The sequence below is a fragment of the Pituophis catenifer genome, unplaced genomic scaffold (assembly GCF_029215685.1).
Source record: "Pituophis catenifer annectens isolate HBS135680 unplaced genomic scaffold, rPitCat1.0.hap2 SCAF_4, whole genome shotgun sequence".
Classification (NCBI taxonomy): domain Eukaryota; kingdom Metazoa; phylum Chordata; class Lepidosauria; order Squamata; family Colubridae; genus Pituophis; species Pituophis catenifer.
Window position 1 is genome coordinate 124,475,601 of NW_027256884.1, and position 26,729 is coordinate 124,502,329.

The window sequence follows — 26,729 nt, forward strand, 5'->3', positions numbered from 1 at the left end:
AAATTTGCCCAAATAACACTGCCAATATATATACTGAGAAGACATATCAGGTTCGCCTGATTCGCCAGTTGCGACCCTTTCTTGATCGGGATTCCATGTGCACAGTCACTCATGCCCTCGTCATCTCTCACCTGGACTACTGCAACACTCTCCACATGGGGCTCCCCTTGAAGAGCACCCAGAGGCTCCAACTGGTCCAGAATGCGGTCGCGCGGGTAATTACGGGAGCTGCATTGAGCTCCCACATAACACCGCTCCTGCGCGAGCTGCACTGGCTCCCAGTGGTCTTCCGGGTGCGCTTCAAGGTGTTGGTTACCACCTTTAAAGCGCTCCATGGCATAGGACCTAGTTATCTTCAAGACCGCCTGCTCCTACCGACAACCTCCCATCGACCCGTGCGCTCCCACAGAGAGGGCCTCCTCGGGGTGCCATCAGCCAAACAATGTAGGCTGGTGACCCCCAGGGGGAGGGCCTTCTCTGGGGGGCACCTACCCTATGGAACCAGCTTCCCCCAGAGATAAGGAGAATCCAAGACCTCGGTGCCTTCCGCCGTGCCCTTAAAACTTTCTTTTTTCAGCAAGCCGGGCTGGTTTAACATATTTTTAAATATTTTTAATTGGTTTGTCATTTTAAATTTGGGCCAAATTAATATATTTATTTATTTATTTATTTATTTATTAATCAAATTTCTATACCGCCCTACTGCCGAAGGACTCAGGGCGGTGAACAGCCAAGATAAAATACAGATAATCCAAATATTAAAAAAGTCCCTTAAAATTATTAAATATTTCAGCCGAAACACAGATTAAAACACCCAATTTATAAAATCACAAATTTAAAAATTTAAAAAATTTAAAAGATTTAAAAAATGGGGAGTTAGGCCAGGCCAGCTTGCTCAAATAGAAAAGTTTTGAGAGCACGGCGAAACGTGCGCAGGTCCGGGATCTTCCGTATCTCTGGGGGGAGCTCTTTCCCCCAGATGGTAGGTGCCCCCACAGAGAAGGCTCTCCCCCTGGGGGCCGCCAGTCGACACTGTTTGGCCGACGGCACTCTGAGGAGCCCCTCTCTATGGGAGCGTACTGGTCGGTGAGAGGCTATTGGTAGCAGAAGGTGGTCTCGTAGATACCCCGGTCCGATGCCATGGAGCGCTCTAAAGGTGGTAACCAAAACCTTGAAGTGCACCCGGAAGACCACCGGGAGCCAGTGCAGCTCGCGCAGGAGGGGAGTCACATGGGAGCGCCACGTCGCTCCCATAACCACCCGCGCGGCCGCATTCTGGACCAGCTGGAGCCTCCGGGTGCTCCTCAAGGGGAGCCCCATGTAGAGAGCATTGCAGTAGTCCAAGCGGGAAGTAACGAGAGCATGAGTGACCGTATTTAACGAGTCCCGATCCAGAAAGGGACGCAACTGGCGAATCAGGCGGACCTGATAAAATATATATTCTTTTAATTGTTTTTAATGTTTGTATTGTATGTTTTTATCTGGTTGTACACCGCCCTGAGTCCCTCGGAAGAAGGCGCGGTATATAAATTTGAAATAAAATAAAAATAATAAATAAATATATATATATATATATTAATATATATATATATTAAAAAAAAAATTGGGAACCCTGTGGCAATTTCCCCACGTAAAGTAAGAGTGAAGATAGAGCATTAATCCTAAAACAAACTTAATTTGAAAGTTTCTATCCTTAAAATACAGATTTTATTTTCTTGGGCTCCAAGATCACCGCAGATGGGGACTGCAGCCCAGAAATTAAAAAACGCTTGCTCTTGGGGAGGAAAGCTATGGCAAAGTTAGACAGCATACTAAAAAGCAGAGACATCACCCTGCCAACAAAAATGTGTATAGTCAAGGCGATGGTTTTCCCAGTTGCAATGGATGGCTGTGAAAGCTGGACCATAAGAAAGGCTGAGCGCCAAAGAATTGAGGCCTTTGAACTATGGTGCTGGAGAAGACTCCTGTGAGTCCCTTGGACTGCAAGGCGATCAAACAGCTCGGTCCTAGAGGAGATCAACCCTGACTGCTCTTTAGGCGGCCAGATCTTGAAGTTGAAACTCAAATACTTTGGCACCTAAGGAGAAGGAAGGACTCCCTGGAGAAGAGCCTAATGCTGGGAACGATTGAGGGCAAAAGAAGAAGGGGACAACAGAGAACGAGGTGGTTGGATGGAGTCACTGAAGCAGTCGGTGTGATCTTAAATGGACTCCAGAGGATGGTAGAGGACAGGAAGGCCTGGAGGAACATTGTCCATGGGGTCACGATGGGTCGGACACGACTTCGCAATTAACAACAACAATGAATTTGTTGTCTATCTGTTTCAGAAGCTCTGGAAAGCTGTGTGCCTCTTTTTCCTGCCTTTTATCCTTTCGGCCACTTAAATAATTTTTAAGTTCATTGAGGCGTAATAAATAATAAATAGCTGTATTCCTGCGAGCCGATCGGATGGCACGTGTGCGCTGGCTGTGCTCTGATCTAAAGACTGATTGAGAAAATGCTGGGTTAACCAGAAAGTAACCACAGTCATTTCCCCACAGGAACACCCAAACGTTCACAGTCCTTATTTTACATTAATCAAAGTGGCCATTAAAGCATTATTAAGGGAAATAAGGAATGGAAGTAATATCTTGTGATGGCTCAGCCTTTTAATGGAATTCATCTCTGTTGTATTTAACACCTCGGCTATTTGGAGGATTTGGGTAGACTGCAAACTGGATATATTTTTCTCCCCCTTGATTGTAGAAAATGTAATTTATGAAATGCTACCCTAAGAAAGAGATGACATGAGGGTTTTTTTTTTTTAAAAAAAATAAAGATACATTGCATCTGTCCACATTTTTGATTTATACATCTGAAATGTTTCTTTTTGAAAAATATTTTGAGCAGTAACTTAACAGAGCTATCATTCATAAAATGCTAAGGTGCTACACTGCATAAAATTTCATGCCCTTTGTTGCCAGAGTTGTTAGTCGTAAATGTGAAAAATGATCGTGTCATTTTATTTTTCCAGTGCCGTTGTAACTTTGAAACCAGTGGTGGGATTCAAAAATTTTTTTACTACCAGTTCTCTGGGCGTGGCTTGGTGGGCGTGGCATGGCTTGGTGGGCGTGGCGTGGCTTGGTGGGCGTGGCATGGCTTGGTGGGCGTGGCAGGGGAAGGTTACTGCAAAATCCCCATTTCCTCCCGATCAGCTGGGATTCGGGAGGCAGAGAATAGAAGAGGGCAGGGACAGTCAGAGGTGGTATTTACCGATTCTCCGAACTACTCAAAATTTCCGCTACCGGTTCTCCAGAACTGGTCAGAACCAGGGGTGAAATGCTCCCAGTTTGGACCAGATTGCCCGATCCTGTTGAGGGTAAAACTGCCCTCTGCAAAGTAGTGCAACGGACCAGACAGCGAATAGATACGATGCTTAGCAAAACACACAGATAGTCACAGACTCTGAACGTTTAAAGAAAAATAAACAGTCTTTACTTGTAGTATAAAAACAAACTTGGCTTCTCAAAACAACTTCTTCAAACAATCACGGTTTAACACAAAACATAGTTTGCTTACAATTCCAGTTCTCTTCAGTAATACAGACAAAGTTCCTTCCAGCAGTTCAACCTTCTAATAGCAGGAGCAGGAGCAGAAGCAGAAGTGAGCGAACTTCCTGCCTTCCTTTTATGTCTGCTTAGCACAACCAATTAGTCATCTTCATAGCAGTTAAAGTTACAGAACATAGTTTTCTATATATTATCTACCCAACCGTAGGATAAGCATCCAACAGATCCGGTAGCCATGGAGGCAGGTGGTTCGGAGAACCGGTAGCAAAAATCCCTGCCCCCCCCCCCGCCCACCATTGCCCAGCTGAACCACACAATCATCAGAGGCTTTTTTTTTTAATTTTTAAAAGCATTTTTTCTACAATCTCTTCGGACGAAAAAAGAAAAAATGTTTTTAAAAGGTAAGAAAGCCTCTGTCGATCAGGCAAGTCAGCTGGGATCATCAGAGGCTTTTAAAAGCATTTTTTTACAACCTCTTCAGCTAAAGAGGTTGTAGAAAAAATGGTTTTAAAAGTAAAAAAAAAAAAAAAAGTTGGCCATGCCCACTCAGTCATATTACCCCACCACCACCACCAAACCCACAGAACCAGTAGTAACACATTTAACATTTCACCACTGGTCAGAACCTGCTGAATATGACCCCTGCTTTGAAACAAAGTGTTGTAAGTTGAGGACTATCTACCTACCTACCTACCTAATTACTACTACTGAATTTACAACCATTTCTTTAGCGACTATTTGAAGTTACAGAGTGGTTTACAGCCTGTGCTCACCCTTAACAAATGTCGAGCATCCCCATGGTCACCTGATCGAAATTCACTTAACAACCATGGGGAAAAAAAAAGATCATAAAAACAGTTGTGACTCAGTTATCGACTGCCTTGGTTAGCAACGGACATTCTGGTTCCAATGATGGTCCTTCATCAAGGACTAGCCATACTCAGACTGCAAAAGGGATGGTCTGTATCAAGAAATAATTGGAGAAGAATCCAAATTATAGTCCCAAAGATGGCTTTTCAAAAAAAAGCAATTGGACTTTCTTTGTTTTTTCTCCTTGAAGACCTTTCGCTTCTCATCCAAGAAGCTTTTGCAGTTCTGACTAAATGGTGGAGAAAGGAAGGATTTATATTCCTTGCAGTCCTCTGGTCGTTAATACTCTCCCTGAGAGTTGTTGAGGCCACCTGGAGGTTTATCTGTGTCCTCAGAGTCACCTGAATAGTGCAAATGGGTGTGGAGCCTTCTTGGAATGGCTGAAAAGATTGTGTTGTAGATAGGAGATAGGTGTTCTGACTAGGCTTCCTGAGACAATAAAAAGCACACAATTAGTCCCAAAAAACCCTCTTTTTATTTCAACGGCTGTGAATTCTGTTCATTCACGGCCTGTTCATTCTCATTCTGTTCATTCACAGATGAGTCGCAAATAGTTGTAAAGAGTCCGACAGAAGACTGCCACAGTCCTTTGGGATAAGGCTGATAAGCACCCACCTTTATCTCCCTTCACATGCTGCCAGAGACCTAATTGGCAATTAGTTTTGCAAGGCCACACGGAGCAAAGAGTCAAAACGTAGCTGCAGAATTTAAACCGGCCAGAACGAACAACATTGCTTCCTGCAAAGGCCTTTGCTCCTCCTTTATGTCTTATGGGAGGGCCCAATCATCTCCAAGCCTTACTCCTGAGTCACCCCTTTTGTCTTAACTGTTCTTGCCTTCTGGCAGCTCTGTGCATGCGCACACTGGGAACAGGCTCCCCCTCTTCCTCTGCCTCGCTGATGTCAGACTCTGGAAGCTCCGGAGTCCGCACATAACTCCCAGATGGCCCTGGCCCCATCTCTGCCTCCGATGCAGAGCCCTCGTCCGAGTTTTCCCCAGACTCCAGGACTGGCCCATGTTCCTCCCCAGCCTCCTCACTGTCCAAATCTGCTGCCAGCTCCGCAGGCCGCCGGCAGACCACAACAATAGGTGGTGTTGTATTCCTCCCCCTTTGTTGAGAGAGGGCTGTTCAATTTTGGCACAGATAGCCTTTTTGAGCCCTCTTTCAAACCAGCAGTCCTCTCTGTCCAGAATGTGGCCCTTGCTATCCTCAAAAATAAACCCCAATGGCCACCATGACTCTCAGAAAGCTAACAGCTGATCTTCAGAATGCCAACGACCAGATGACTGCAAAGAATATAAATCCTTCTATTCGCCACGATTTAGTCAGAAGTGAAGAAGCTTCTTGGATGAGAAGCGAAACATCTTCAAAGAAAAAAAAAACTCAAGAAAGTCCAGTTGTCTTTTTAAAAGCACCTTTGGGACAGCCATGACATGGAGGACTGAGAATCTCCACAGACAATCCAAGTTATAACTAAGCCACAAAGTCCCTGGGTCCACCTGATTATTCGTAATATTTTGTGTACCAAAAATATCTTGGAATGATTCGTATGAGTGACTCAGAGTTTGAGGGAAATGTCGTTCAAGAATAAGCGAGATTATTGAATTATTAACTCTTAATAATTCAAGGCACCTCCCTTTTTGACTTATTCCAAGAGGAGGTCAGAAGGAAAGGTGCAGAATAAATGGAAAAAAAAACATAAATTGTAACAGGAACAGCTTTGTAAGAAAAGGTCACCTTTTAAGGTATTTAAATGCCAGAATGGGTCGAGTTATGTTAACATGGAAATAGCAAATTATTTGAAAACTCAATCAAATAAGAGAACATCTGCAAACTACAAAAAAATAGATCCTGTGCATAATTTAACTGTATGGTCGATGAGTGATTTGCAGAATAGAATCCAAAAATAAATGACAATTAAAATTAGAAGTCTATCTATCTTTAGTTTCCTATCTTTGTCTTGTTTGGAACTGTGGGGATGATTAGTAAATCAGGTGGATTTCTATATTTATTATCAATACGTATTCTGTAATATAATTAAAATTACCAAGAATGGAGCAATCTAAACTTGTTTCTCCTTGCTATTTATTTTATTTTTATGCCACCTATATCACTGTTTATATATAACTCAAGATGGTGAACATACCTAATACTCCTTCCTCCTGCTATTTTTTTCCCCCACAACAAAAAACAAACCTGTGAGGTGGTTTGGATGGAGAGAGAATGATTGGAACTCACCAGGAGACGGTGAATTCTAGTCCAGCTTTAGGCACAAAAGCTGATTGAGTGACTTTGGGCCAATCACTAGCTGACTCTGAGTTCTAGTCCCGCCTTAGACATGAAATCTGAATGGGTGACTTTGAGCCAATCACTAGCTGGCTCTGAGTTCTAGTCCTACCTTAGACATGAAATCTGAATGGGTGACTTTGGGCCAATCACCAGGTGACTCTGAGTTCTAGTCCCACATTAGACATGAAATCTGAATGGGTGACTTTGAGCCAATCACCAGGTGACTCTGAGTTCTAGTCCCGCCTTAGACATGAAATCTGAATGGGCGACTTGAGCCAATCACCAGGCGACTCTGAGTTCTAGTCTTACCTTAGCCAGCTGGGTGACTTTGGGCCAGTCCTTCTCTCAGCCCTACAACAGGTTTGTTGTAGAGGAAATAGGAAGAAGTAGTAGTATTAGGTATGTTCACTTACTTAGCACAAAAAATAAAGGTGGGATAAAAAAAAATCTAGTAACAATAATAATATGTTAATAGTACATGGGGTAAATGTAATAAAATTGGGATATAGCTATAACCCAGAATCAGGTATAAAGAAAGATCTTACAGGCATCGCCAATATCTAAAAATCCTCTTTAATAAAACTGATGTGACCTCCACAGCTCTTTAATCAACGAAATGATTAAAAACAGCTAGACAGTGCTGTTGGTTCAAGCCAGGGGCCTCTTTCCTCCATATTTTATTTATTAAACTATCCAAACCCATTCCTCCTGGGTGCTCAAAAGCAGGAGACAGAGACCTACTCCCTCCCCCTTGCTATTCCTTTGCAACTGCTAGTATTTGGAAATAACTCTTGAGTCTTTAATGCAGCCGGTTCTCAACAGACCTCTTGCCCTATTTTAGTGACATCTCTGTTTTTTTTTTTTTTTTTTAAAAATATCTGATCCATCCATGTTTTCGGTAACCTTGACACACACATCTTCGGCAGTTGTCATCACACACTCCACAAAACCGGAGACTGGGAGATCTCTGATCCTGCCATCATTTTCAAGATATTGAGCTTAAGAAGCGCTATTATTTATGCATCCGTTTTCTCCGTGGCACTTCAGAGCCGGTACATTTTTCCTCATAAATCAGGAATATATTCAATAGTCTGCTTGCCTCTCCGCAGTAAACTATGCATTGCTCAATGGGTTGTCTCATAAAAATACCTCTGTAAAAAAAAAAAAGGGGGGGTATTCTCCCTTGAGGTTCTAGGGAGTAGTTTAGTAGGTTTGCCTAATTTTTTTAAAAAAGCCTTTTCAGTCTTGTGACTGAAAGCTGAGGCGGAATGTTGTGGCCCGTCGGCCACCGGCCTCTCAAACAGCCTGTTGTGGCTCCGTTACCTGAGCCTGTGTCATCGGCAGGAGAGGACTCCGAGAGTGAAGGAGAGGAGTTGGCAAGGCCTCCCTCTCCAGGACCCTCCTCTCTGGCAATGCCTTCGGTGTCCGCCGAAGGGCAAGAGATAGGGCCGGGGCCAAGCACGTCCACGCAGCCACAAAATCTCCATTCCTACCACACTCTGGGGCCAGCCAGAGGTAGTATTTGCCAGTTCTCCGACCTGCTCAAAATTTCCTCTAGCGGTTCTCCAGAACCTGTCAGAACCTGCTGGATTTCACCCCTGGAACAGGGAGAAGGGAGAAATCTGTTTACTTCGCCTTTTACTTTGCATTTTAATGCCAAGCTGTCCAATTTGCATTTCTCAACCTTATACACGACCTCGACGGCTGTTTTTTATCCTTGATCGCTCATTTCTGGATTGTGCGATTCCGTTCAATGAAAAATTTCAGGCAAAATGCACGGATTAAGCAAAGGGGCTCTAAAAAAAGCACAGGTAGTCCTTCCCCCTTTAAAAAGCAGCAATTCGGATCGGAATTACATTGCTAAGCAACCTAGCCATGAAGTGCAACATTACATAACCGTGCCATTTAACGATATCAATTCCGACAATTCCGATCGCTGTGACCAAGTGAGGTTGTTATATGAGGTCCTCATGCGATCGCAACTTTTAGTTTCCAGCCGATTTTCCTTTTCCTTGCTTCTCGCGAGCCAGCAGGGAAACATCACAAATCACGGATCGTTTAGAAGTAGTCCTCAAGTTACGACCATTCGTTTAGTGACCGTTCCAAGTTACAACGCCACTGAAAAAAAAGTGACTTAGGACTGTTTATCACACACAACGACCATTGCAGCATCCCCATGGCCACGTGGTCAGAATTGGCATCTGACTCATACTTACGACGGTTGCATTGTCCCGGGGTCACACGATACCCTTTGGCGACCTTCTGGCAAGCAAAGTCAATGGAGAAGCCCAGATTTGAGACTAATTCCATAATTTTTTTCGCCACGTCGTTCAGCAAATCACTACGGTTGTTAAGTAAATCACACGGACATTACGTGAACCCGGCCTCTCCCGTTTGCTTAATGGAAGCCATTTGGGAAGGTCTCCAATGGCAGTCACACGACTCCGGGATACGGCAACCGTCGTAAGTTCATGTTGGATGTCGAGGTCTTGAATTCTGATCAGGTGACTGCATCATGCTGCCACAGTTGTAATTGGCGAGGATTGTAAGTCACCTTTTTAGTGCCTTTGTAACTTTGAATAGTTGCTAAAGGGATGGTTGTAAGTCGAGGACTTATCTATACAGTGCCTGATAATTAAATAAAGATGCCTTTGATTCTCCCCTTTATAGATATTCCTTGGCTTACAACAGTTCGTTTAATGACTGTTTAAAGTTATAGTGGCATTGAAAAAAAACAGCTTACAACCATTTCCCATATTTATGCTCCTGGTAGCATCCCCATGTTCATGTGATCAAAATTCAAACGCTCGGCAACTGACTCATATTTATGACCGTTGTGGTGACCCGCGATCCCCTTTTGCGACCTACTGACAAGTAAAGTCATTGAGGAAGCCGGATTGACTTAATATCCACATTACAAACTTAACAAATGCAGTGATTCACTTAACAATTATGGCGAGAAAGGTTGTAAAATGGGGCAAAACTCACCTCACAAATGTCCCACTTAGTGTTGTGGCCCGTCAGCGGCCTGTGCAGCTAGTAGCTGATTCCGACAGTGAGGAGGCTGGTGTGATGCGCCAGCAGCCTGTGCATCTGGCACTCGAGTCAGACAATGAGGAAGCTGGAGAAGATGTGGTGCCAGTGGCGGGGATTCAACCAGGGACTTCAGAACCTCCAGAAGCTCCCATAAGTGAAGAGGAAGAAGAGGAGGAGCCTCTTCTCGATGCATGAGCGCGCAGAGCTGTTAAAAGGCAGGAGTGGCTCCTCAGGAGGAGGTCTCCTCGAGGGTAAGGCTTGGGGCTAATTGGCCACTCCCCTAGCCTATTTAAGGAAGGACGACGACTGAGGCAATTTGCAGGAAACAACTTCGTTCATATTCCTTTGCGTCTTGATTCCAGAAACGTCTGATTCGGCTCTTGCTACTTTCTTGTCAGTTTTCCTGCAAATTGCTTCTGGGAATTCTGCCAACCACAGTAAGATGACGGTTATCTGAAATACTGTGCTTCAGAATTGAGTTATTATTCTTTGGATTCTTGTCGGCTGTTAATAAAGTTAAATTAACAGCCCTTGATCAGAAAAGACTGATTTAAACTGTACTTGTGTTCGAACAACTACTGAAAAAACTCATTAGTAGTCCTTAATTAGTAAACTAAGGTTTGTGTGTGCTACGTTCTTTGGGGTCCGTAGCTGGGGCAGAACACTTAGAGACAGAAATGTTTTTTTTGTTTTTTTTTTTTAATTTGATTTATATGCCGCCCTTCTCCGAAGACTCAGGGCGGCTTACAATGTGCTCAGCAATAGCCTTCATCCTTTTGTATATTTATACAAAGTCAGCTTATTGCCCCCACAAACTGGGTCCTCATTTCACCTACCTTAGAAAGGATGGAAGGCTGAGTCAACCTTGAGCCTTGGCGAGATTCGAACCCTGCAGTAATTGTTAAGCTCAATTGTGGTCATAAATTGAGGATTACCCGTAACTGTGACTCATTGCAGTGGCATAATTGTGAGCCGGGTGTCAAGTGGTCAGATTGTGAATATGTGGCCATGGGGATGTTGTGATGGTTCGAGAATTGTAAGTACCACTCATTCAATGTTCTCACCACTTTGAATGATCACTGAGCCAAGCAGTGGTTGGGCAGGTGCCGGTTTGGACCGGTTCAGGTGGACTGGTAGTTCTGACGATCCGGTGGTTGCAGCCTACCGCTAGACTACTGTAATGCACTCAACCTGGGGCTGCCCTTGAAGAGTATCCAGAAACTTCAGCTGGTGCAAAATGCAGCAGTTTGGGCAGTTATATGTGTTTCTAGTGAGTTTCATTGGTTAGTTGTCTGTTTCTGGGTTTAATTTAAGGTGTTGCTTGTGCGCTTGGGACCAGGTTATCTGAGGGACCGCCATTTTCCATTTACATCTGCCCATCCCATCAGATCCAGCAGAGAAGGCATGCTATAGGACAGGGGTCAGCAACCTTGGTAGTACAGGGGTTTAAGGCACCCTGTGATTAAGCTGGTTAAGACCAGCTGCCTGCAATTACTGCAGGGTTCGAATCTCGCCAAGGCTCAAGGTTGACTCAGCCTTCCATCCTTTCTAAGGTAGGTGAAATGAGGACCCAGTTTGTGGGGACAATAAGCTGACTTTGTATAAATATACAAAAGGATGAAGGCTATTGCTGAGCACATTGTAAGCCGCCCTGAGTCTTCGGAGAAGGGCGGCATATAAATCAAATTAAAAAAAATCACCCAGAGGTCCTTGCTTTGTTATATGGGCAGCTATGTAATTTGATGAATGAATGAATGAATGAATGAATGAATGAATGAATGAATAAATGAATGAATGAATGTTCACACTTCTCTCTTAGAACTGGACAATGGATTTTCTAGGAAGATGAGAGGAAGAAAGAAGGGAGGAGGGAGGGAGGGAGGGAGGGAAGGAAGGAAGGAAGGAAGGAAGGAAGGAAGGAAGGAAGGAAGGAAGGAAGGAAGGAAGGAAGGAAATTCATGACAATGATCTATCCTTTTAGTCGATAGCTTCGCTCAGTTTTATCATTTATCTTCAGTTCATAGCCCCATTCTTTCTGGTAAATATAATTTCTTGTCCCATTTTTAATCCCAAATCTTAATGGCAACTTTGAAATTTTGCATAAGACAAGACTTCCATTGTAGCAAATCATATTAAAATTAGTAAGAGAGCTCATCCGTGAAGAATGGACCACGATTTTCCTGGGCTGGGATGATTTGAGATAATTGAAGTCAAGTTGACTCTGCTCCATTAACTGCAGGTCTCTAAATTTACAACGGCTATGCTTCTCTTCCATGGTATCAATCAAATTTGGTGCTGCTATAAAATTCCCCAAGGCATATACAAAATTATAAAGGGTTTAATAATAGTGTAGCAGCCTTTGAAAGTATACGTTGTCTTAAAGTCATAGTTGAGGGCAACAAACCTCTGACATGACTTTGCATATTAGTTTCAATTATTTTTCTTCTCCTTTTCTGGAACTTGCATTGTTCTGTTCTTTGTTTGATATTGTTTCATGCTGTTTTTAATGTTGCAAGCACTCCTTAAATTTTTACGGAGTTGGACAGTCTTAATAAATTTGACAAATAAGTCAATAAATAAAACAGATCTTTGAAAAGTATTCACTTTGCAAACACTGGCAGCAGATGATATTAATAAGTGAACGTGGAAAAAACAATTGTACGAGTCATTGTTGATATGACTAGTAATATCTGTGTGCATATATATGTACAAAAAGGGACGTGGTGGCTCAGTGGCTAAGACGCTGAGCTTGTCGATCGAAAGGTCGGCACTTCAGCGGTACGAATCCCTAGGGCCACGTAATGGGGTGAGCTCCCGTGACTTGTCTCAGTTTCTGCCAACCTAGCAGTTCGAAAGCAGGTAAAAAATGAAAGTAGAAAAATAGGGACCACCTTTGGTGGGAAGGTCACAGCGTTCCGTGCGCCTTTGGTGTTGAGTCATGCCGGCCACATGACCACGGAGACGTCTTCAGACAGCGCTGCCTCTTCGGCTTTGAAACAGAGATGAGCACTGCCCCCTAGAGTCGGGAATGACTAGCACATATGTGTGAGGGGAACCTTTATCTTTATTTTAGTCTAGAGAAAAGAAGGACTAGGGGGGAACATTATATCACTATTCCAGTATTTGAGGGATACCACAGAGAAGAGGGGTGGTGGTGTCATCCTATTTTCCAAAGCACCAGAAGGCAGGATAAGAAACAATGAATGGAAAGCAATCAAGGAGAGAAAGAACCTGGAATTAAGGAGAAACTTCCTAACAGTGAGAACAATTAACCAGTGGAAGGGCTTTGTCTTCAGAAGTTGTGGGTGCTCCACAGGGGTGGGTTCTAAATTTTTTTACTACCGGTTCTGTGGGCGTGGCTTATTTTGTGGGCGTGGCTTGATGGTCACGTGACAGTTCTTTAGGATTTAGCAGAGGTACTGGTCTACCAGGCTTTTAACTGCTTGCAGAGCTGTACCGGTCTACTCATCTGTTTTTGGAGGCACCAGTCTACTGATCTGTTTTTGGAGGCACCGGTCTACTCATCTGTTTTTGGAGGCACCGGTCTACCCATTTGTTTTTGGAGGCACCGGTCGACCCATTTGTTTTTGGAGGCACCGGTCTACCACCACACTGCCTTTTAACACTGATCAGCTGTAGGGCGGCCCTTTGAAGCCCCACAGCAAGAGTTTAAACAGTTTTTTCCCTTCTAGCCAATCAGCTGGGACTCAGGAGGCAGCAATAATTGTGGGCAGGGCCAAATAAAAGGTAAGAATAACGCTGGCGGGAGGGGCCAGGAGGCAGGGGGACGGGAGGGCCCAGCTCCCGAAGAAACAGAACCGGTTCGGTGACGTCATATCGTCACCACTACCGGCTTGGCCGAACCGGGCAGAACCCACCACTGGTGCTCCATCACTGGAGGTTTTCAAGAAGAGACTGGACAGCCACTTGTCTGAAATGAGATAAAGTTTCCTGTATTAGCAGGGGGTTGGACTAGAAGACCTTGAAGATCCCTTTCGGCTCTATTCTAATTGTACATGTCTATTTCATTTCCTGTTGAGACTCAGCAGGCAATCACAGCAGCATTATTTACTAGTTTCAATAAAAGAGAATATTTATAGCTCAGGTTTGAACTGTGGAGTCCTTAGGGCTCTTTGAGCTTGGTTGTTGTTTTTGTTGTTGTTGTTGTTGTTGTTGTTGTTGTTGTTGTTGTTTTTGTTTTGCAGACATTTCATTACCCAACTACCGGTAGGTAACACCACTATCCTTAACATCATCACAACACTTCCACCAACACTGACGGGGCAAGCTACTTGCATACAAACTGAGAGCAGACCCTCCCCCATCCCTTCTAGCACTGATAATGTTATCTAGTTGGGTAATTAAATGTCTGCAAGAAAACCACCAAGCTCAGAGAGCACATTTAGCAATATATCACTTTAATTTTGATGATGTCTGCAGGAATAATACTGCACACTACAAGAAGTAGCTTTCTTGGAACTATTCTCAGTTTTGAACCAAAGACCACTATAAACATAATCTTCTTTACATTCGTAGTCTGAAGTGAGCCGTACGTGAGCATATCAATTATCAATGTTCCCATTGGTTGAAAGGTTGGCAGGGAACAATAGTAGATCTTTTTCCTAGTATTTTTCCTTATCTTTTTTCCAGAATTTGTGGCATTTGTGTATTTGTATACATATATAGGTATATAGGTTCCCCTCACACATATGTGCTAGTCGTTCCTGACTCTAGGAGACGGTGCTCATCTCTGTTTCAAAGCCGAAGAGCCAGCACTGTCTGAAGACGTCTCCGTGGTCATGTGGCTGGCATGACTCAACACCAAAGGTGCACAGAACGCTGTTACCTTCCCACCAAAGGTGGTCCCTATTTTTTCTACTTGCATTTTTTACGTGCTTTCGAACTTCTAGGTTGGCAGAAGCTGGGACAAGTAACGAGAGCTCACCCCGCTACGCGGTGCTAGGGATTCGAACCGCTGAACTGCCCACCTTTCGATTGACAAGCTTAGCGTCTTAGCCACTGAGCCACCATGTCCCTTTGTCCTAGGACACATAGACTTGCCTTCATTTGTACATGAAACTCTTAATAAAAATCAACTAAACATTTGGATTTAAATATCATCAATAGTTAGCTCAAGTGTAGTTGAGACTTATGTTATCTTTTTAGTGTTACAGGACAGTTTTTCTCAACCTCGTAAACTTTTAGTTGTGTGGGCTTCAACTCCCAGCATTTTATGTGCTTTCGAACTGCTAGGTTGGCAGAAGCTGGGACAAGTAACGGGAGCTCACCCCGCTACGCGGCGCTAGGGATTCGAACCGCTGAACTACCGACCTTTCGATCGACAAGCTCAGTGTCTGAGCCACCTTAAGAGTAGCTTCTTCTCTAGACTAGCCATACCCAAATCCTGCAACCGTTCTTCATATGTTTTTTTCTCCAGGCCTTTAGTCATCTTGGTTGCTCTTCTTTGCGCTTGGGCTCCATTGTGGTGGTAAATTGAGGACTATCTGTACTCAGTAGCAATTGGCAGGATATTTCAGCAGGAGCCCTCGCTAACGATTCGAGGAAAAGGGTCTATAAGCATTTTCTTTTGTGAGGCTCTGAAACAATTAAAAACCACCCCGTTTCACTCCTGTGCGCTGAACGCATCTGTAAAATGTTACTACTTGCCAGAAATAGGGAACAAAGAAAGGAAAAATGGACTGAAAGTCCTACCTAATCTGTCTTCAGTGATACCCCAGCAGCCTTTGACAGCCCAAAATATAATGCAATACACCAGCGAGAGTTGCGTGATTGTAGCAGTATAAATATCAAATAAATCAATACATAAAATAACTTTTAAAAGACATCCATCTCCCATGTCAAGTCATGCTGACTAGGGAATTCTCAGAACTATACTTCCAATGCATCTAGAAAGGAGTGGAGTGGAATGGAGTGGAGTGGAGTGGAATGAAATAGAAATAGAAATAGAAAGAGAAAGAGAAAGAGAAAGAGAAAGAGAAAGAGAAAGAGAAAGAGAAAGAGAAAGAGAAAGAGAAAGAGAAAGAGAAAGAGTAGAGTAGAGTAGAGTAGAGTAGAGTAGAGTAGAGTAGAGTAGAGTAGAGTAGAGTAGAATAGAATAGAATAGAATAGAATAGAATAGAATAGAGAACAACAGGAAGGGAAGGGAGGAGAGAGAAGAGAAGAGAAGAGAAGAGAAGAGAAGAGAAGAGAAGAGAAGAGAAGAGAAGAGAAGAGAAGAGAAGAGAAGAGAAGAGAAGAGAAAACAGAACAACAGGAAAGAATGGAAGGGAAGGGAAGAAGAGAAGAAAGGGAAGAGAAGAGAGAATGGAACAATAGGAAAGAATGGAAGAGAAGAGAAGAGAAAACAGAATAACAGGAAAGAATGGAAGGGAAGGGAAGAAGAGAAGAAAGAATGGAACAACAGGAAAGAATGGAAGGGAAGGGAAGGGAAGGGAAGGGAAGAGAAGAGAAGAGAAGAGAAGAGAAGAGAAGAGAAGAGAAGAGAAGAGAAGAGAAGAGAAGAGAAGAGAAGAGAAGAGAAGACAGAATGATACAACAGGAAAGAATGGAACGGAACGGAACAGAACAGAACAGAACAGGGCTTGAAGGGACCTTGGAGGTCTTCTAGTCCAACCTCCTGCCCTCCTGCAAGAGACTTCATTATCATCCCAGACAAATGGCTGTCCAATCTTTTCTTAATTGTGGATTAAATTGTGGAGCAGCCAGAATTTCTGGAGGCAAGCTGTTATATAATTGTTCTCACTGTCAGGAAATTTCTACTTAGTTCTGGACTGGATTTCTCTTTAACGATCTTCCAGCCATTATTTCTTGTCCTGCCCTCAGGTACTTTGGAGAATAGGTTGACTCCCTCTTCTCTGTGATAGCCCCTCAAGTATTGGAAGACTGCAATCATCTCACCCTTAGTCCTTCTTTTTGTTAGGCATATGCATATTTAACGCCCTTAATTGTTCATGTACGGTTTAGCCTCCAGACCCTTTATCTGGGGGTGAAATCCAGCAGGTTCTGACAGGTTCTGGAGAACTGGTAGCGAAAATTTTGAGTAGTTCGGAGAACCGGCAAATACCACCTCTGGCTGGCCCCAGAGTGGGGTGGGAATGGAGATTTTGCAATATCCTTCCCCCAGGAGTGGGGTGGGAATGGGGATTTTGCAGTATCCCTCCCCTGGAGTGGGGTGGGAATGGGGATTTTGCAGTATCCCTCCCCTGGAGTGGGGTGGGAATGGGGATTTAGCAGTATCCTTCCCCTGGAGTGGGGAGGGAATGGAGATTTTTACAGTATCCTTCCCCTGGAGTGGGGTGGGAATGGGGATTTTGCTGTATCCTTCCCCCAGAAGTGGAGTGGGAATGGGGATTTTGCAGTATCCCTCCCCTGGAGTAGGGTGGGAATGGAGATTTTGCAGTATCCTTCCTCTGCCACACCCACCAAGCCACATCATACCACCAAGCCACGCCCACAGAATCAGTAGTAAAAAAATTTGAATTTCACCACTGTCATTATCATCTTTGTTGGTCTTCTCTGCGCATTTTCTAGCGCCTCAGCATCATTTTTATATCGTGGTGAGCAAAATTGTATGCAATATTCCAGTAGGATAGACTGGGTATAAATACACCCCTTAACCAGTAAAAAAACAATCCCTTCCTATCATGCCATCAACACATTTCCCTTTTTTTCCCCATTCTTTTTTTTTTAAATGCAGGGGTGATAACAATCACGAAAAAGAATGGGAGCGCTAGTTATTAAATGCAAATGATATATTTTCTATGCAAGCCAGGGGACAGCGTAATGTTGAATTGTAGTGTGGGTCATTCATTTATTTTAAACGGCAGTGGAATTACCCCTCAAAGAATAAGACTCATTAGAAATGACGGCCAAATTAGTCTTCCATTCTTCTTCTTTTTTTTCATATTATGTGCGTCCTCCAGAAATTTGGAAAATCTGTGGAATGTAACAGCAGGATAGACGAGTTTGATTTGGCTTATCTTGTTCCCAAGGAAGAGTCCTATGAAAATAACTTTGCTGCACATTGATCTCTTCTGGACTCTGGTGTGTTTTTCAGCTGCTCATCCTTGTAACATCCCAACTGAGAACAAGCTTCATTCTTGCATGCACACACAAATATCACACATTGCATCAGGGAGCGTCAGTTCCAAACCAGAACATCTTGTAACGTTCCTATGGCTAAAGCACGCTTAGTTATAGTTCTTTATAGTTCTAGTTTTTTGTTTTAAATAAGAAGAAAAGAAAGGAAGGATCAGAAGAATTAAAGACAGTAATCAAATCTCCAAACTATGATAATCTGAGCTCGGTCATTAGTGCCTTGAGTGAGCATTTGTGTTGATTTTTTTTGATGATGATGATCTGTTTATTTGTTTTCTCGACTATTTATCCTACTTCTTCGAAGTCCATCTTTCATTAGGGTGACCCAGGAAAAACAGTTCCTTGCAGAAATTTAATCTTTGTATGTATAGTCAGTGGTGGGATTCAAAGAATTTAAAAACCGGTTCTCTGCCCTAGTGACCAGTTGGATAGGCGTGGCTTGGTGGTCATGTGACCGTTTGGGCATGGCCAACTCAACGTTACTCACGTCGATGGGCGCTTCGCCTTAGCTGTTACAATGTAATAAGGGTTAACCAGAGAGGCAGTTTCTGTAAGCAGGGCAATAAAGATTAGGCTAGAAACAACCCCAGAATGTTTCCTTCCTGCCTTCCTTACAGGATTAGTCCCGTAAAGTGGGAAAAAAATAAAATAAGATTTCTTCTGACAACCGGTTCTCCGAATTGCTTAGAAAGTTAACAACCAGTTCTCCCGAATAGGTGCGAACTGGCTGAATCCCACCACAGTGTATAGTAATTGTCCCAATTAATTAAATACTGATAGTCCTTGACTTAACGCCCACAAAAAATTGAGCCCAAAATTTCCGTGGCTAAATAAGGCAGTTGCTAAGTGAATTTTGCCTCATTGTACGACCTTTCTTGCCACAGTTGTTAAGTGAATCACAGCAGTTGTTAAGTTAGTAACACGGTTATTCAGCGAATTGGGTTTCTCTGTTGACTTTGCTTGTCAGAAGCAAATTGCAAATTTTGCAATCACAAAAGGTGATTGCATGACCCCGGGACACTTCAACCATCATAAAATAGGGGTCAATGGCCAAGTGTCTGAATTTTGATCATGTGACTGTGGGGATGCTGAAAGGGTTGTGAGGGTGAAAAATGGTCATGTTCATTTTTTAAGTACCATTGTAATTTTGAACGGTCACTAAACAAACTGTTGTAAGTCAAGGACTACCTGTATGTTTTAGCAAGGTCTTTGCGGTAAATCTACCAAGTGTTAGTATGTGACATAATTCTCAACTGCTGGTTGAATTGAGTTAATAGCAGTTAACAGTGGTGGGATTCAGCCGGTTCGCACCAGTTTGAGCGAACTGGCTGAAGTGGATCCTGGGTGCTGCGCTGCACTGGAATGGAGAAATGGACAATGCAGCGGCCAGCACGAGGGAAGGAAAAGCCTGCTCTCCCTCTTTCTTCTCCCTGATCCTCTTTCTTCCCTCGTACCGGCCATTCTGTTTCCTGTTTCTCCATTGCAGTGCAGCGCCCAGGATCCACTTTGATAGTGCTCTAGGGGTTAATTTAACAACCAGTTCACCCAGGTTCAGGTTGGCCATTACGGGAGGCTCGTCCCGCATGTGTGGTGAAGCTGGAGGACGGGGATGGGCCACGCCTCCCACAACAGCCAACCTGATCCTGGGCGAACCAGTTGTTAAATTATTTGAATCCCACCACTGGCAGTTAAGGGACACGGTGGCTCAGTGGCTAAGATGCTGAGCTTGTCGATCGAAAGGTCGGCAGGTCAGCGGTTCGAATCCCTAGCGCCGTGTAACGGGGTGAGCTTCCGTGACTTGTCCCAGCTTCTGCCAACCTAGCAGTTCGAAAGCAGGTAAAAAATGCAAGTAGAAAAATAGGGACCACCTTTGGTGGGAAGGGAACAGCGTTCTGTGTGCCTTTGGCGTTTAGTCATGCCAGCCACATGACCACGGAGACGTCTTCGGACAGCACTGGCTCTTCGGCTTTGAAAGGGAGATGAGCACCGCCCCCTAGAGTCAGGAACAACTAGCACATATATGCGAGGGGAACCTTTACCTTTACTTTACTGGCAGTTAATAATTTTTTAATTGTTGCTTGATAAGTGACCCTAGAAGATAAAGGATTTTGACCACTTCAGTATCTAAAATTCCTCAAAATATTCAGAACAGATCATCTTAAAATAGCAGGCATTAGCAAAGGACTACAATCAATGTTTATGTCACAGTTGAGCACATTTGGTGTACAGGTAGTCCTCAACTACAACAGGTTAGTAACCATTTAGTAACCATTTAGTAACCATTCGAAGTTAAAAACTGAAAAAGTGACTTTTGACCGTTTTTCACACTTACGACTGTTGCAGCATGATCCAAATGCAGGCGCTTGGCAACTGGCTCATATTTATGACGGTCGCAGCATCCCGGCTTTACGTTATCCCCTTTTGCGACTGTCTGACAAGCAAAGTCAATGGGAAATCCAGATTCACTTAACAACACTGTTACTAACTTAATGACTGCTTAAGTGATTCACTTAACCACCATGGCAAGAAAGATCATAAAATGATGCAAAACTCACTTAGTAACTGAAGTTTAGGACTCAGTTGTGGTTATAAGTCGAGGACCACCTATATGCCATCAAGTCAGAGGGCTATGTACTACTAGAGTGACATCAAAAACAAAAAAGAGGAAATAAAAATTGCATGAGCAACTAAAATTAAAAAATGAAATAAAAAGAGTTGACACCCATTTAGGACAGAAAAGGAGGAATGAAAAAAATATAGTTATATCTAGCCCATCACTGAAGACCCCTGAAGACAGACAATAGGCCTTGAGCCAAAGTGAGACAATTACACAAAGGCTAGATCAATAAGTGAACCCAAATACACAGCCTGTGACCGTTTTGTGTTGTTGTTGTTAGTTGCGAAGTCGTGTCTGACCCATCATGACCCCATGGACAATGTTCCTCCAGGCCTTCCTGTCCTCTACCATCCTCTGGAGTCCATTTAAACTCACGCCAACTGCTTCAGTGACTCCATCCAGCCACCTCGTTCTCTGTCGTCCCCTTCTTCTTTTGCCCTCAATCGTTCCCAGCATTAGGCTCTTCTCCAGTGAGTCCTTCCTTCTCATTAGGTGGCCAAAACATTTGTGTTTCATCTTCAGGATCTGGCCTTCTAAAGAGCAGTCAGGGTTGATCTCCTCTAGGACTGACCGGTTGCATCGCCTTGCAGCCCAAGGGACTCGCAGGAGTCTCCTCCAGCACCAGAGTTCAAAGGCCTCAATTCTTTGGCCTTCTCAGCCTTCCTTATGGTCCAACTTTCACAGCCATCCATTGCAACTGGGAGAACCATAACCTTGACTATATACACTTTTGTTGGCAGGGTGATGTCTCTGCTTTTTAGTATGCTGTCTAGATTTGCCATAGCTTTCCTCCCCAGGAAAATAAAATCTGTCACTACCTCCATTTCTTCCCCATCTGTTTGCCAGGAATTGAGAGGGCCGGATGCCATGATCTTAGTTTTCTTAAAGACCATTTTGTACTCTAGTTTATAAAAGGAAAAAAAATCTAAGTTTTGCTGAAAAGAAGAGAATCCAAAATCGTACTCTTATTTATGGGATGAAAGATGAAGAACAAAGATTCATCTGTTCTACTGAGAGGCCCCTGGTTGGATTTGCAGTAAATTTATACTAAGATTTGTTTTATTTCCCGCTATGTAATGTAGCAACAATAAAATAATTTTTCATGCTCCATTTTATATGACTAAAATGAAGAACGACTGGAGAAATAGATATAGATTTTTGGGTGAAAGAGCCATAAACTCCATTCAGTTTTGCTATTGAAAAAGAAATACTAGATTCAGAACGCTTTAATTCTAGGTATGTATTTTGTTTGCAATGGACTCTGGTTGGTGGCTGTTGGAGTTGCCTTTAAAAAAAAAAGAGATGAGGTCTCGGGTGTAAAGTTTGTGTATTTCTGATGTAAGTACAGTTGTGTATATTGCAAGTAGAGCTCTACAACTAGATGTTTATGCATCTAGTTGTAGAGCTTGGTAGTACAGTGGTCTGAAGCACCCTGTTATTAAGACCAGCTGCCTGCAATTACTGCAGGTTTGAATCTCACCAGGCTCAAGGTTGACTCAGCCTTCCATCCTTTCTAAGGTAGGTAAAATGAGGACCCGGTTTGTGGGGGCAATAAGCTGACTTTGTATAAAATATACAAAAGGATGAAGGCTATTGCTTAATGCACTGTAAGCCGCCCTGAGTCTCTGAAGAAGGGCGGCATATAAATCAAAATAAAATAAATAAATAAATAAAATAATTGCCTTGAGGGAACATATGTTCAGATGGCGCAATTATTATTATTATTATTATTTTATTTTCATCAAGCATGCATTTTATGACAGATACAAGTATAACGGTGGGTTGCCCCCGGTTCACACCAGTTCTATAGAACCAGTAGTAAAACCGGTGGGAGGCTCCGCCCACCGACCCCGATGTCATTAAAATGCTTCTGCGCGAGCAAGGCGGTAGTAAAGGTAAGTAGAACCCACCCCTGAAGGGTAAACATAATTATAAATACATGAAAAGGATATGAATAAAAGAAAACATTAGGACAGGGACGGTAGGCGCGCTGGTGCGCTTATGCACGCCCCTTACAGACCTCTTAGGAAGGGGGTGAGGTCTACAGTAGACAGTCTAAGGTTAAAGTTTTGGGGGTTTGGGGAAGAAACCACAGAGTCAAGTAGTGCATTCCAGGCGTTGACCACTCTGTTGCTGAAATCATATCTTCTGCAATCGAGTTTGGAGCGGTATGCCTTGAGTTTGTATCTATTGAGTGCTCATGTATTGTTGCGGTTGAAGCTGAAGGATTCATTGGCTGGTAGGACATTGTAGCAGATGATTTTATGTACTACGCTTAGCTCAGACCGAAGACGGCGAAGTTCTAAGTTGTCTAAGCCCAAAATTTCGAGTCTGGTGGCATAAGGTATTTTGTTGCGAGCGGAGGAGTGGAGGACTCTTCTTGTGAAATATCTCTGGACTCGTTCGATTGTATTAATGTCCGATATGCAGTGCGTATCGGTTCCACTGATAGACCTTCAGGGTCCTGGAAAGTCCCTGAGGAACTACCCAAAGCCACAAAGGGCATGCTTGGATATTTCTGTACTTTATCTTATCTCTTGGGTGCCAGCTTCTCTGTGTGACAAAGTGATAGCAAAGAAAACATATACACAAAAGCCTCATCTTCTGTTCAGGGTTCCTTCCTGCTTAGAGGGACCCGTCTTTATTCAGCTGAATAAACGCATATAGCTTATCAAGGCAAACACCGGGACTCTGTCTAACCCTAACCCACACCTGAAAACCGGCAGAACAATCCTTTCTTAACAGAACAGAATAGAATAACAGAGTTGGAAGAGATCATGGAAGTCTTCTAATCCAACCCCCTGGACAACCCCTGTACCATTTCAGACAAATGGTTGTCCAATCTCTCCTTCAAAACCTCCAGTGTTGAAGCACCCACAACTTCTGGAGGCAAGTCGTTCCGTTGATTAATTGTTCTCTGCCCATTATTCAAAGGCAGAAAAAGATCCCAAATAAGGAGAAATTTTCTGACAGTGAGAACCATCAACCCATGGAACAGAAGTTGCCTTCAGAAGTTGTGGGAGCTTCATCACTGGAGTCTTTCAAGAAGAGACTGGACTGCCACCTATCAGAAATGGTGTAGGGTTTCCTGCTTGGGCAGGGGGTTGGACTAGATGACCTACAAGGTCCCTTCCAACTCTGTTAATCTGTGTGGGCTGGGCTCCCACCCCTTTTATCTGATTGTTCCCTGAGGATCATTTCTTTCTCTCGGTCTCACAAGGTCTTTCCCATATGCCACTACAAGGGATGAAATTTGCATTGCGTTGCTGCAATGTGCGCTTTGTCAATGGCAGCATCCCTGGGGGGGTGGAGTGGGGGGGTCACATGACGTAAATGTGGGCCCTTGGCAATCGACTCATATTTATTTATGATGATTGCAGTGTCCCGGGGTCATGTGATCACCTTCTGCAAACTTCTGACAAGCAAACTCAGTTGTGGAAGCCAGATTCAATTAATAACCATGTTACCAATTCCTTAACTGGTAGCAAGAAAGGTCATAAAATGAGACAAAACTCACTCAACAACTGTCTTGCGTAGCAGTAGGCCGGCTCAAGGTTGACTCAACCTTCCATCCTTCCGAGGTTGGTAAAATGAGCACCCGGATTGTTGGGGGCGATAGGCTAACTCTGTAAAAAACTTAGAGAAAGCTGTAATGCTATCATGAAGCAGTATGTAAGTCCAAGTGCTAATGGAAATTTGGGGTCCATTGTGGTCATACATTGAGGAACTACCTCTCTGCCCCTCGGATCCTGGCCATAAACTGTTTCAACTCCTACCCTCAAAACGATGCTATAGAGCATTGCACACCAGAACAACTAGACTCAAGGACAGTTTTTTCCCGAACGCCATCACTCTGCTAAACAAATAATTCCTTCAACACTGTCAAACTATTTAATAAGTCTGCACTACTATTAATCTTCTCATCGTTCCTATCACCCATCTCCTCCCACTTATGACTGTATGACTGCAGCCTTGTTGCTGGTATCCTTAAGATTCATATTGACTGTTTCCCTACGACTATCATTAAGTGTTGTACCTTATGATTCTTGACGAATGTATCTTTTCTATTATGTACACCGAGAGCGTATGCACGAAGACAAATTCCTTGTGTGTCCAATCACACTTGGCCAGTAAAGAATTCTATTCTATTCTATTCTATTCTATTCTATTCTATTCTATTCTATTCTATTCTATTCTATTCTATTCTATTCTATTCTATTCTATTCTAAAATTTGGAACAAAGTGTATCAATGGTTGGAAAGGAGAAAAGGAGTTGAGACAAAAAAGAATTAGGGTTTGTAAAATGGATATCGGATAATATTTAGACAAATATGTAAATGAGGACAAGGGATCTGTATATAAGAACAAAATAGTAATGTATGTTAAATAGTAATTATATTTGTTGTTATGTTAAAAATAGGTATGGATATGACAAGACCGGGATGGTCACACTATGTCCAATGCTTTTAATATTTGTTTAATATTTTTTTTAAAAAATGGGGGGAAAAAAACAGAATCAAGGACATTTTTTTAAAAAGCGGAGAAATGTTCTAAGGGGAGTAAAGAAGAACTCCTTGGATTTGCTAACTATAAATCTGTGAGCTACTGCATAGTTCATAGAGCAACGATGGCATTCCTTATTTCATGTTGAAATGTCGGTGGGCAGAATGCAGGTGAATTGGATGCCTTCGTAGCTGATGCAAGAGCTTCCTGTCAAATTATATTATGTTATGTTATGTTATGTTATGTTATGTTATGTTATGTTATGTTATGTTATGTTATGTTGTTACATTATGTTATGTTATGTTATGTTATGTTATGTTATGTTATGTTATGTTATGTTATGTTATGTTATGTTATGTTATGTTATGTTATTATATTATATCCAAAGTCAAACTGAGAGCCAAAACAATGGATCCACCTTCGTTAGCTGTGCTATTTTATTTGTGCATTGTATTTTGGTTTGGCCAATAAATGCTTTCTGGATGGATTACAAGCTAAAAGAATTTTTTTTAAAAAAAAGAGAGAGAGCACAATGAGAGTGAAGCAAAGTAACTGGCACAGGGAAAGGAGTGCTGGATGCTCCCCATCCAATCCATTTGGACAGGCAGTTATTTCAGCTAAATGGCACCTTGCTGTTAAATGCAAATTAGTTCCCCCTATATCGAAGAACGCCCGGATATATTACCCACTTTTACTCACTTCTCACCATTTGTGCTGTTCAAGGTAACGAGGCGGTAGAAAGCTTTTCAAGTCCACCGGTATCTTGTAACATCTGGTCAATGTAGCCATGCTGATTTGAACATCAGAGGAGAAAAAGAAATCTCCGTTTCCTGCAATGTTTGAGAATCATCCGCGCCATTAGTGCGGTTACGAGGGGGGGGCCTGTGAGAATCGCACAAAGGATTACCCCAGCAGGATCGCAGCCCGCGGAAAGGCCTGATGCAATCTAAACCTTGTGTGGCTCTGAAGTTAGAAGGACGGAAAAGTTCTTTCGAAGTAGTTTGCAGAGGACAAATCTTCTCCAATGTTCGTTCGAGCAATTTGTAGTCGTTTAAAGTCGGCCTTCACCGTTCACAATTCAGGTACACACTGATAACTTTAATGGACGCCATCAGATGCAGCTCTTGACATGTTCCCGGTGAATTAGGATGGAGGAGCCTGTACGGTGCCCAGTTTAATAGGGCTGTGTGATACAGGCACTTCACCAGTATTATTCCCAGAATAACAGAGTTGGAAGGCACCTTGGAGATCTTCTAGTCCAACCCCCTGCTCAAGCAGGAGACCCTCTACCATTTCAGACAAATGCTTGTCCGATCTCTTCTTAAAAACCTCCAGTGTTGGAGCACCCACAATTTCTGGAGGCAAGTTGTTCCACTGATTAATTGTTCTCACTGTCAGGAAATTTCTCCTTAGTTCTAGGTTGCTTCTCTCCTTGGTTAGTTTCCATCCATTGTTTCTTGTTCCGCCTTCAGGTGCTTTGGAGAATATAATTGACCCCCTCTTTTTTGTGGTAGCCCCTGAGATATTGGAACACTGCTATCATGTCATCCCAAGTCCTTCTTCTCACTAGACTAGCCATACCGAATCCCTGCCATTGTTCTTTGTATGTTTTAGCCTCCAGGCTCCTAATCATCTTTGTTGCTCTTCTCTGGACTTCTTCTGATGTCCATCTGAATAACCCAACACTAGGCTTGCTTAAATGGATCAGAGTTATTTATTTATTTATTGAACAGATTGCTATGCCCAC

General features: G+C 43.1%; 1 protein-coding gene across 1 annotated transcript in view; it reads left to right on the forward strand.

Annotated features, from left to right (window-relative positions):
- The window catches only part of DLG2 (discs large MAGUK scaffold protein 2), a 1,162,532-nt gene that overhangs the window by 710,359 nt on the left and 425,444 nt on the right, over positions 1-26,729 (forward strand). The gene's annotated exons all lie outside the window — the stretch shown is intronic.